Source organism: Falco biarmicus, chromosome 4, assembly GCF_023638135.1.
Source record: "Falco biarmicus isolate bFalBia1 chromosome 4, bFalBia1.pri, whole genome shotgun sequence".
Classification (NCBI taxonomy): Eukaryota; Metazoa; Chordata; class Aves; order Falconiformes; family Falconidae; genus Falco; species Falco biarmicus.
The window spans coordinates 2,674,869-2,686,349 of record NC_079291.1 but is presented as its reverse complement, the minus strand read 5'-3'; the positions used below and the strand labels follow the sequence as shown (position 1 = coordinate 2,686,349).

The 11,481-nt window shown below is 46.7% G+C and overlaps 1 long non-coding RNA gene across 1 annotated transcript; it reads left to right on the top strand.

The window, feature by feature from the left end:
- Window positions 1-994: 994 nt before the first annotated feature.
- LOC130148302 (uncharacterized) lies at window positions 995-8,995 on the top strand. The gene is made up of 2 exons (XR_008821516.1): window positions 995-1,575; window positions 7,103-8,995. It is a non-coding gene; the product is annotated as an uncharacterized LOC130148302 (long non-coding RNA).
- The last annotated feature ends 2,486 nt before the right edge of the window (window positions 8,996-11,481 follow it).

The following is an 11,481-nucleotide window of genomic DNA, read 5'->3' as shown; positions in this document are numbered from 1 at the left end:
CCCGCCGCCGGGGCCTCGGGAGGCGCGCCCGGAGCCTGCCTGCCGCCGCGGCCTCGCAGGTGTCGCCGGCGGTGCCTGCCGAGGACGGGGCTGAGCGCCCCGGGCGAGGGCTGGACCCGGCCTACGCGCGGCCGCCGCTGCGGGAGCGTAGCTTCGCCGTCCCCAAGCCGTGGCTGCGCGCCGGCCGGGGCGGGAGTGCCGCGGAGCCGCCGCCGCCGCCGAGGCGCACCGAGGACCGGCGCCGCGTCCGCACCCCAGCGGTCTCGCGGGCACCCCTGCCCGCCCCACGCCCCACGCCGAGGTCGAGGCCGAGCTGCATCGGGGACCGAGGCACCGCCGGGGCGCCGCCGCCCCTTCCCCGGCGCCCGCCAGCCGCCTCAGCGCCCCCTCCCCCCCGCCGCCAACGGCCGCCACGGCCACCGGGCCCCGCGGCGCGGCCCCGCCCCTCGGGTGGGCGGGCGGGCGTGGCGGGCGGCGGGGCGGGGCCGCCTGCGAGGCGGCTTGGCGCGGAGCGGCGACAGCAGCCGTGACCTCCGACCCCGCCCGCCGCCGGCCAATAAGAGCGCGGCTCGTCCCCGAACCCAAAATTTCCACGTCGGCAAAAGTCAAGATGGAGCGGCGCGCGGCGCGGCGGGGCGGGCGCGAGCGGCCGCTGCCGCCCGACGGGACGCGGCCGGACGAGACGAGGCCGCGGCGGGGCGGACCGGACCGGACCCGACCTGTTGCGCCGGGCGGCGGGGACCGAGGGGGAAGGCGGGCGGGGCGGGGTGTTGGGGGGGGGCGCCGCTGGGCTCCCCGCCGCGGGGGGCTGCGGGGCCGCGGCGGGATGCCGGGCGCTGCTAGGCGGGGCCGGGGCCGCTTCAGGGCCGCGGCGGCGGGGCTGTCAGCGGGAGCCGGCAGCGCTCCGGGCAGCCGTTCGGCTGCGACTAGCGCAGGGCGGCCCGTTAGCTCCCGGGGAGGGGGGGGTGGTGGTGGTGGTGGTGGTGGTGGTCTTTCGAGGGGTTTATTCATTAAAAAAAAACACCCTCTGTATCCTTCCGCCCCTGGCCGGGCGGCGGGCGAGCCGCCGGGGGGGAGGAGGGGGCCGCCTTCCCCGCCTCTAACCGTGTGCGCCTTCCCTCCCCAGACAGGGAAACTTGTGCTGGCCGACGGCCCCGGTGCCGGTACCGGAGGAGGACTGGAGCCTCCGGAAGCAAAGTTCTGTGACACTCCGACTCTGGGTACGATAGCAGTCAGTGCACTACAGAACTTTGTCTCCGGCGGCGGCGGCGGCCCCGGAGCCTCAGGTGGACACGTCACTGCGGGTGCCCCGCCGGGGCGGCCGGCCCAGGCCCACCGGGTGCCGCAGCCGCACCTCGCAATAAAGCTCTGCCGTCGTGGCCTCCCGCTCTGAAGTCTTGTTGGGTTGGTTCGTTCTGGGGGTTGTTTTTTGGGGTTGTTTTTTTTTTTCTTTTCCAGGGTAAAAATAGCACGACATCTGGGTACCCGAGGGCTACTTCAGCACGGTCAGGCCGGCCAGGCTGCCGGCATAAATGTGAAACGAACTGGTGCTCGGTGCAGCTGCATCGGTGGTGGGTATGTGAATATGCTCCTCGCTGCTCCGAACTGTGCTGTGCCTGTGTACTACAGTAGTAGCTTAACTAGGGGCTGGAGTTGGATGAAAGACTTTGTGCTCTTAGCAAAAACCTGAGCTATAGAACCCTGTTGTAATACACAGCACGTAAGTGTGCTGATTCAGTGTTCAGGCCTTGCCTTGTGGCACTGAGCTGTTTTCCTCTTCAGGAGCCTCGAACCTCCAACTTCTCTTGGGTAATAGCTACGACTTAAATTCAAGCCTCTGCATCTTCAAAAATCACGAGGTTTACGTGAGTACTGCGAGGCTTCATCCTGGCTGGTGCAGGGGGGAGGCTTTGGAGGGGTAAGTGGCACCCATGTGTGTTAGTGCGGTTGCAAAGTTTTATAATACAACCTTATTTGACACCTGCACCGTGCTCAACATGGGCAATGGCTTTCAGGGCTGAGAAAGAAAGGAGCAAGCTCAACTTTTTTCGGTTTAAGTTGGAATCTGGCAACAGTACAGAAGCCAGCCTGGCTCTCCTCAGAAGTTTCGCAGAATTTCTTGATGTGTAAACTAAGCTGTGAAGTTCTTGTGAGGTGGACATAGTCAGCTGATCAGATTTCATCATAATGAGAGTAATCTGAAAAACAGGAATTGCTAGAGGTCAGGTGGAGTAAGGTATAGCAATTTATTTAAAATGAAAAATCTGTTATGAGCTGTAGAGTTTGTTAGCAAGTACTTTGACAGCAGCTGCATTATATGGCAGATATGCCGCTCTTACACATAAATGTGTGTGCATATACACATACATGTTAGAGGTCTCATATATTCTGTTAGCCTTTTGTAGTTAATGATCCCCTTTGGGCTTGCTAGAAACGTAAATCAACTTTTCCTTTCTGCTAATCTGAACGTGGAAGGTACAGAAAAAATGTACAGTTCATGGAATTGGGCTAGAAACTGAAATGCTATTCTAAGTATGTGCTTTCTAGCTCAAACGGTTTAATCAAAGGGTAGGTAAAGTGAGGAGCACTTACTGTATGGCAGCCCATGTGACCAGCTAGGGCTATATTTGGATGCTGGATGTTTAAGGAATCCTTTTTGCTAACCATTTTTGGCCAATTGCCTGCCGCTTTATGTTGTGCAGTGTGATGTCTGCTAAAAAGGATTTGGAAGTCTGGTGTCTGCAACTGTTTAATCAGTGCAGTTATAGGGAAACACCTTGTACTGTCAGGGCTAAAGTCCCACTGTATTTAATTTAGGGGTGGTGCCTGCCTAGCAGGATATGCAATGCAAATTGCAGTTTCCAATTTTTGTACTAAATATCCCTTGGGGGGAGGGGGTGCTGCAGATCTCATAAAAGCTTCTTAGATGCTCAGGTTTGGTGGTTAAAACTACATAGATTCTTACAGTTCTGGAAACCCACAGACTGGAGCAAACGCTTACTTTTTTTAGGCTAAGTGTAACATGTTTGGATCTTAGCTTATTTCAGTATAAATTCAGGATCCCACTCCCCTACTCTGGGCAGAATTCTTTTGCACTAGACTGAATGTGATGGCAGATAGCAAACCGAAGTCTAGCTACAGTGGGAATAAAGAATTAGTTGGCTTTCTTTTAACACATCTCAGCTGGAGCCAATTTTCCATATGCTTTAGCTTCCTGGTGGTCCAGCTGACCAGCCCTGAAGGCAAGGTGAGTAACGCTTGGCCTCCTGATAGCCCTCGCTTGTCCTTGCCACACGGCTGCAGCATGTTGTACCTCCTGTCCTACAAGTAATACTTGAATAGTGACCTTTTGGTGACACTTCTGCTTTGATACAGGAAATCACGTGGCCTTCAGGTGGGACTAGAAAAAAGCTCAGTGCTTCTGATTTTGTGCTTTCTTCTTACACTGAACTGTATGTGATCTAATAGTCCCCTGGCATTTGAACTTTCTCACTTCATTGCAGTCTAAGACTTCTGAAGCGAGTTTGAGGTACGTAGTGGTGCTTGGGGCCTTGACTGGGAAGATGAAGAGCTCTGACTAACCTTTTAAGAGTAGTGGTTGATAAAGGTGGTGCAAGAATTGGAAACAGAAAAAGAATTGGTGATGCGATTTAACAAAGTCTGAATGACAAACTGTATAACTGCATTGATACAACTTATTTTCCCATGGCTCCGTGGTGTCTTCTGCTTCCCTGTTAGGCAGTACATCACTGGAGACATACTCTAAACTCTGCTGCTTTATTTTTTGGTGCTTTTTGATGCTTTAGAGAGTCTATTCCAATTACAGTCCTTTGCTCATTGGAAGAGTGGCAAATGAGCATGCTGAGTAAATTACATGAATTTCCAAAACAGTAAGAGTCTGTTATCTGAAGGGGCAAAGGAAATGATACAAACCTATTTATTGTTCTGCAAGCTGGAGAACAGGAAAGGAGTTTGCTGTCGAGTACTCTGAAGGTTGAGACTGAATGGATCTGAGCATGGCCCAGACTCCCTGCATGTGTTGATCCAGCTGTATGGAAATCCTTGAACTCTGTATGTAGGTGCTGAAGTTTGAATTCAGAATTTAAAGGGACATTTTAGAAGTATAAAAGGTGATGTCTCACGTGCTTTTGTCTTTTCTAGGTCAGGACCTCGTTAAACTCTTAAGAGTGTGCATGTTCAGTGGCAGCCACTTTAGTTTTTGTGATGGGTGAATAATTAAGAGCACGGGGAATATAAAGCAGAGGCAAGCTGCACAGCCTATAGCTGGTTAATCTTAGGATGCCACTGAACCTGACAGAATTGAGGAACGTGCTTACTTTAGCTTCCAGAGATGTGATTTTGAGCTGGTGAAGTTTTAAGCAGAAATCTAACTCTTGTACCTGTAATCTAAAAATGCTGTGAAGAGATGAAAATGACAAGCCTTTCACGTGTGCTTTCATGGAACTAACTTGTACTGTTTTACTAGAAACAGAAATAGACTTGCTGACTTCCAGCAACTGTATGATAAAATTTATAAATAGACCGTAGAGTCCAATGAAATACTTTATTTGTATTGGAAGTCATGAGCTGACTCCAAAAAAACCCTGGGATATTTATATTTATCTGCTGCGTGGGCAGCTATGTTCAAGAAAATTCTCTGGATCCATGTAGAGTGACATGCCCGGAAAGCCCACCCGGAGCAGTGGCTTCTGGAGTCTTGTTTGTTGGGCTTTCGGTGGTAGCAATGGTCTTTTCTCTAAATCTTGGGACAGTAGGATGGAAATACTTTGTAGGATACTTGAGTTACCAACACAAGGCCACACATACCTGTCAGCTGCGGAATGGGAAGCAGAGTTGCAGTAATTGAGGTGGGTTAATGGCACCATGCAGCGAAGGATTTGCCTTGTAGTTGGAGCCAGAGGAGGTGAACCTGGTCTTGGTAGAAACGGGACATTGAATAGGTGGATTCTTACGAGTGAAAACTGGAACTGCTAAACTGTCCCAAGTTTATTTTCTATTTTATTTTGGGAGGGAAGTGGAAGTTAGAAAAACTTGGCAAATGCCACTCAAATAAAGCTATTTTCTTGCTTTGTGCGACAGGCTAGGAACTCAACCCCATGCCCGTTGTACTTACTGTACTCTGGAAATAACCTTTGCAATGACCAGGTTTTATTTTCTGGAATACTGGTGCTAATGCTATTGAAAATAGCTTGGTACGGTTGAGCCTGTACTTAATATATTGGAGGTGTTGTACTGCACCATCATTCTAATTAACTGCAGGATGAGGGAGCTGAAACTTGGCTTCATATAGCCAGCACAACAATAATTACGTGCTGAATTAAGTACATACCTATAAAAACTTTCTGAAATGAGCATACAGAGTCCTGAGCTTTATGAAAAAAGTGTTAGACTATTGATGAATGATTGTCGCTTCATTTTGATTTCAGTTGGGCTGTGAAGCAATACCACCTTTTGGTGCAATGGCAGTTTGTACCCTGTCTGATGGTTTTTACCTTTCAAGTTTTGGAAACGACATTCTTGCACCCACACTTGGTCTCTTGCAGGGCACCTGTGAATGTTCCTCAGCAGTAGTAAAATGTAGTAAAAAAAAAAGTAGGCTTTTTATAAAAGTCTCAATACTGAATGCTGACCCACTTGCACAATAAAATCCGTAATGTATTTTGTGGTAACTTGCAGGAGCACTAGTTGTGGGAACATCATTAACAGTATGACAGACTCAAAATAATGACAACAGCATATTTTAAGTTGTGTGACTAGTCCCATTTAGGCAAGCAAAATGTTTTGTGTTTTGTTTAATATGACACATTTTGACAGCTGGGTGTCTTGGGGGTGTCTTAAATTTGTATCTAGACAACAAGCCCAGTTGCAGTGAGTGCTGTCGCTCTTGCCCTGCTGACTCCCAGCTCCCATTAGCATGTCCCAGAACTGTGACTCACTAACAGTGTCTTCAGGTGCTGATTCCTTGGAAGAGGCAGAGAAAGGATGGTCTTAGTTTGGGGAAATAACCATAGATAAAGCAGTTGGCGCTCATCCTCTAGTTTCTTCTTTCACAAACGGAAACAGAGGAGGTGCTCTGAACATCAGGAAACACTTTTGTCACTGTGAGAGTGACTAGGCATGGGCACAGGTTGCCCAGGAAGGTTGCGTCTGCATGCTTGAAGATATTCAAACACTGTCTGAGATTGTCCCGGGCAACCTTCTGTAGGTGGCTGTTCTTGAGCATGGAGTTGGACCAGATGAGCTCTGGAGATCCCTTCCAACCTCAACCATTCTGTGATTCTTTTCCTGACTTTATGCCCGGAAGACTGTTTTTCCTTTCCTTCCGTCTTCTCCCTATCCCACAGGTTTTTTTCCATTGCTGCTTATTGTCACATGAATAATCCTTTCATTTGTAAAGCAGAGGGGGAGAAGGGTTACAGAAGATCAATACTGATTTGAATAAATGTAATGTAAAGCACGTAGTGATCGCTTTTGACTCAAGTGTGTTAATTAGCTTGAGTTGAGGCTTGAGTGTTTAAAAAAAAAAAAAACGTTGAATCCCATCAGAATTAGTACACTCTTGCTTTAACCTTCGTAAGTAGCAAAGTATGGGATTAAATGTGTGTTTAATGCAGAGGAATTCTCACTTTCCTGAGTGACTTAAATCCTTGAAGAGTAGTGGGGTTTGCTCTTCAGTCGTGGCTGGGCCCAAAAGAGGAAGCGACTGAAGCTCAGAGATTTCTTTTGTGTGAAGCTTTCCCAGTGCAGTGATGTTAATAGACTGATAAAAATATTCGTGGTGTCATTGCAGCGCTGAACCAAACTGCGCAGTGCCTGTGAGGCTTGCACCTTGCCCTCTTGCTCCTTTGGCAGGGGAAACTGGGGAAAGTCCCAGCAGGGCATGGCACATCACCCTTCCTTATGGGGGCGAAGGACCATGCCGGGGCAGAAGTGTTGATGAGGTGAGGGTTTGCTGCAGTTGAAGGCAAATGGAGCCGTTGGTGTTTTCCCCTCATAGAGTACTGTTAGGCATGAAGGCTTTAAGTAATGATAAGGAATATCTGCTTGGCTGCGCCGACTCCTCAAGGTTGCTCGTGTTTAGTCTTTAGAGTTGCATCCCTGCATCCCCCACGAAGTTAAGGCAAGAAGCTGATGGCATGGAGCAAGCCATGGAGAAAAGGTGCATCTCACACTAGTCATTAAAGGTAAAGCTGGAGTCCTTGCCTTGACGAGCAGATATGGTGGACAATACTTGCTTTGCTGCTGCTGCTGCCCGATGTACTGCGCTCGCCTGTAGGTATGGCTTGAGGGACCAGGAAGAAGAAGATTTAGATACAGCTGGAGAGAGAAGCAGAAAGTAGGGGGGGGTAACGGCAGAGGGTGGTGGGTGGAAGAGGCCGTGCAGTTTGCCTGAGGAGCAAGTTTTATGTTCTGCTGTGAACTTTGATGTCCATCTGATTGCAATTTGGTAAGCACTTCCCAAGATGTTAAACTGCCAGACTACGTTGACCAAACTAATTTGGGAGCCTTATGTATAATTGCACTCTGTGGAAGGAGCTAGTGCCCCTTGAGATGCTTTAGTAAGTACCTGAAACATAATGTTCATAAAATACTATAGTTACGTACTGTGGCCTTTTAATTTATGCTGTGTGTTAATTTGAAAATAAAAATGGACTTCAAATTCTGGGTTCTTAGGGCTGTTGTCATACAATATAAATCCATTATTTCAGAAATGGTTAACTAAGCTAAACGAATGAGGACCCACGGTACATGAACAGTTGTTGCTAAAATATAATTGTCATCTTCAGAGAGAAGCAGGAGATGCAAGAGAGCACTGCCAAGAAAGCGGAGCTGTACTTAACCCATGCACAGTAAACAATCAATACCAGTAAAGTCAAAAAAAAAAAAAAAAGGGAAGGCTCGCAAGTCCTCCAAGGTAAAAGTTTCAGGCAACAGCACTGTAAGTGACTGTTTGAGGAAATGCGTGGATGATGACGACTTTGATTCCCACCCTGATGTGTTCTCAGCCAGCCAAAGCTGAGGTGGAACTGAAAAGCTGGGGATAGTGTACAGGGGCAAGGCTGGGTGGTCAAGGGGAGCTGCCGTCACTCTGGATCACTCCTGGAAAAGCAGAGAAGAGAAAGCAGGCTCAAGCCTGCAAGAGGGTACTTCTCTCATAAAAGGCCTTTTCAACAAAATTTTAAACTAACCTATTCAACTTATGCTCACTTGTGGGTTTATGGACAGGCTGGTGGGAAATACTAATTTTGTAGTTTCATTAAGTGCAGTCCTTGCCATGTGGGTTTGATTAAGCAGCCAAAATAAAAATACAATGAAAACCGAATCTTGTATTTAAAATATTTCATTATTCAAATTGTGTGTTCTTGGCTTAACGTTAAGCATCCAGGTCTGGATTACATTCTTGTTCAGTACAGTTCACTTGTCTGAACCATACTGTTTAGATGTGGTGTTAAGTTCAATTATACTTGGGGTCAAGCAAGCAAATGGGAAGATGTAAAGGCAAACTTTAGCAGTTGTCTGTAAAGGAAACGAGGGTTTGGGCAATGTAGCTCATAGTACATATAGAGTAGATACTGTCTTCAGCATTATATGGCCTGCTTGCCCTGTGTAGTTCGCAGCATGAAGGCGAGTGAAAGCGTGAGAAGCATATATTGCAGGCCCATATTGATCTTTGTCTCAATACTTTGAAATCTTTGTGCTTAAATCACATTAAGTGAAGAGCTTATTTTTTAGGGTAATGTTAAAATGCTTTATAAAACCATAAAAGGTATAAAAAGCTTTATATAACAGCGTTAAGCTCACTTCTGATGTATGCAGGTAAATAGTGGCGACAGTTGCTGTTTCAGTGTATAGGACCACGCAGTAGAGGTATTGCTAGCTATGTAAAGCTTTTAACAAAGTATTGTACTTGGTCACATTCAAAGATACTAAATGTGAAAAGAAACCTAATAAAATACTTTGAACTACAAATGGATTTTATAGTCTCCAGACTGAAATTGTTTCCTTACGCTAAGAATAAAAAGCATTTGTGAGGGGAGTTGCTGTTGGATCATACTTTGGCAAATTAATGCTGTTTATTTTGCTTCAGAAACTTTTTTTAGGAGGAAAAAAGTTAAATTATATGTGATTATCTAAATATATGCACATAAACATGCATTTTTATATGTACGTAAAGAGTATGGCTTTTGGATTTTGATGTTTATGAAGATTTTCCAAGTGTGTGGTGTACAGAATGGCTCTTTTGAACAGATTTTGCATAGTCAAAAAATAATTCACTGCAGACACCTAATACGTATGGGTTTTTTTAAGTATTATTTGATTACAATGCATGTCATAGCAGAGTAGTTGCAGGCAGGGGAGGAGGAATACCTGTGTGTAGCACTGGGTGAAGGAATGGCAGTGCTGCCAGCTTGGGGAATTCCTGGTGAGCAATGAGTACTCGCAGCAAAAGAGCCATCTAGTCCAGGGCAATGTATTCCCTTAAGGAAAAGGGATAAAAAAAAACTGAGGAAGATTTAAGGGATGTTTTCACAAGCATAGGGAAACTTTTCATAACTTGTGCTGCTTAGAAAAAGCAGTCAGGAGGAAAGTTTAGTACTGTGAACCACTGCAGAAGTGGGGAAACCCAAAAGAATTAATTTGCCATTTAGTAGGTTGGAGTTTTGTTTAATTATGCAAACATTTCATCAAATAGGGAGTAAAAGTTAAATGTATAAAAATAAACATGTAAAGGATGTGCTGGGGTGAAAGGCATGCAGCTAAACATTGTCCCATGCTTGGAGTACCAGAGTTTGGGAGTTAGGCTGTGGTGCATCCAACATAACTAGTTCTGGAGAGAATATTGATATGTCTGTTTGGCCCAATCTAGTAGCTTTTTTCAGGGTAAGGGCTATACCACTGTTGCATGAATATCCTAAATGATAGGATGGGGGACAACAGGAGATGAGTAGAGAGCCTCTGAGCAGCTTTGGAAATAACTGCTGGATATAGAGTAAAGGGTGTTTGGGTTTTGTTCTGCCAAAACAAGTGGGTGAGAAGCTGGGGCAGCATGGATGCGGGGAGGAGGTGTGATGGCTGGGGATCTGGCGTGCAGGGAGATGGTGCAAAGCCTCTGAGAACAGAGGGGTAGGTGAGGAAGTTCGTGTCTGACATGTCTGTCTGAATTGTCAATTGCCAAGCAAGACTGTGAAGATGCCAAGTATTCACGGGATCCAGATCTTAAGAGCATGAGGAGCTGAAGGCATTTGTTAACAAAGACACGGTTATGGCACATGCTGGCGAAGAGCACAAAATGCATCTCAGCCAGAGGTGCTAGGCAGTTCTTTGAGATAAAACTGTCAAAAATGGAGCCCAGTGGTTTAGGTGGTAGTGAGAACAAAGTGCTGATGTATTCAAACAGAAAAGCAGCTTTGGCTTTAATCCATAGGTGTGAAAAGTTTCATGCCTATTCATGAGCCAGCATTGTCTGAAGCTTGGTGTAACTCATTCTTCATGCTCACCCAAATGAACTGGAAAGTGCTACTTCTTAAATTGACAAATACGTGATATGCAGGTTGAATATAAACAGGGAGATGAATGTCGTAAATGTACTCTTTAAAGCATTTAATGCAAGTGCTGTACAGCAAAATCTGGAGCGAAATTACATGCCTACCTGTTCTCAGATAACAAAAACCAATTTTTTGGGGGGGACACACAGCATAGGCAGTGAGTGGGGCTGCACCCTGACAACATGGACCATCCATTGTGTATTGATAATCATGCATATGTTTATGTAGGCTCATAACTAACATGATCCAGCCTTCTCCCCGATAGGACTTGTTTGATCTTTTTTTTTCCTGTTCTTTACCGGAGTGCCAAATCCATTGCTGCACTGGGCCTCCCTTCTGAAGGCTGTGCTCCTCTGGCTTTGCTGAAGCACCAAGGTGCCATGTGCCTACAGGAGCCAGCTACCAGTTTGTGGAGCTGGTGACTGTGCAATGGCTATGTCTAGGAAAAAGGCACCTTTGAAAGCATTTGAATTTGCACAAGGAGCTGCAAAACTAGTGATATGCATCTTTTTAAGCATCACAAGCGAAGACGCAGCTGCTATGTTGTAGCATATTTAAAGTTGTTAAGGTTTTTGCTTTTCAACGCTCGCGGTCCCATTCAACAGTACAGAAGTTTTTAAAGTGACCTATTTAAATGTAAACACCAAAGAAAAAAAAAATAAAGCAGGCACCACAGGGGTTAAGGGGCTTCCTTGCTGGAAAGGAAAGGAATGGTGGCAGGTAGCAGCCAGATGCGAAGTGACTGGGTTTGGCTTGCAGCAGTTTGGCAGGAGCAAATTTAAAAGGTAACTGCAGTAGCTTTAAAAGGTAGCTGCAGTAACAAGACAATCCTGAGCGTGGCCGTGGGCAAGATCTCAACCAATAATCCTGAATTTGTGGGTTTCTATGTCATACTGTCCCTGATGAATAAAAC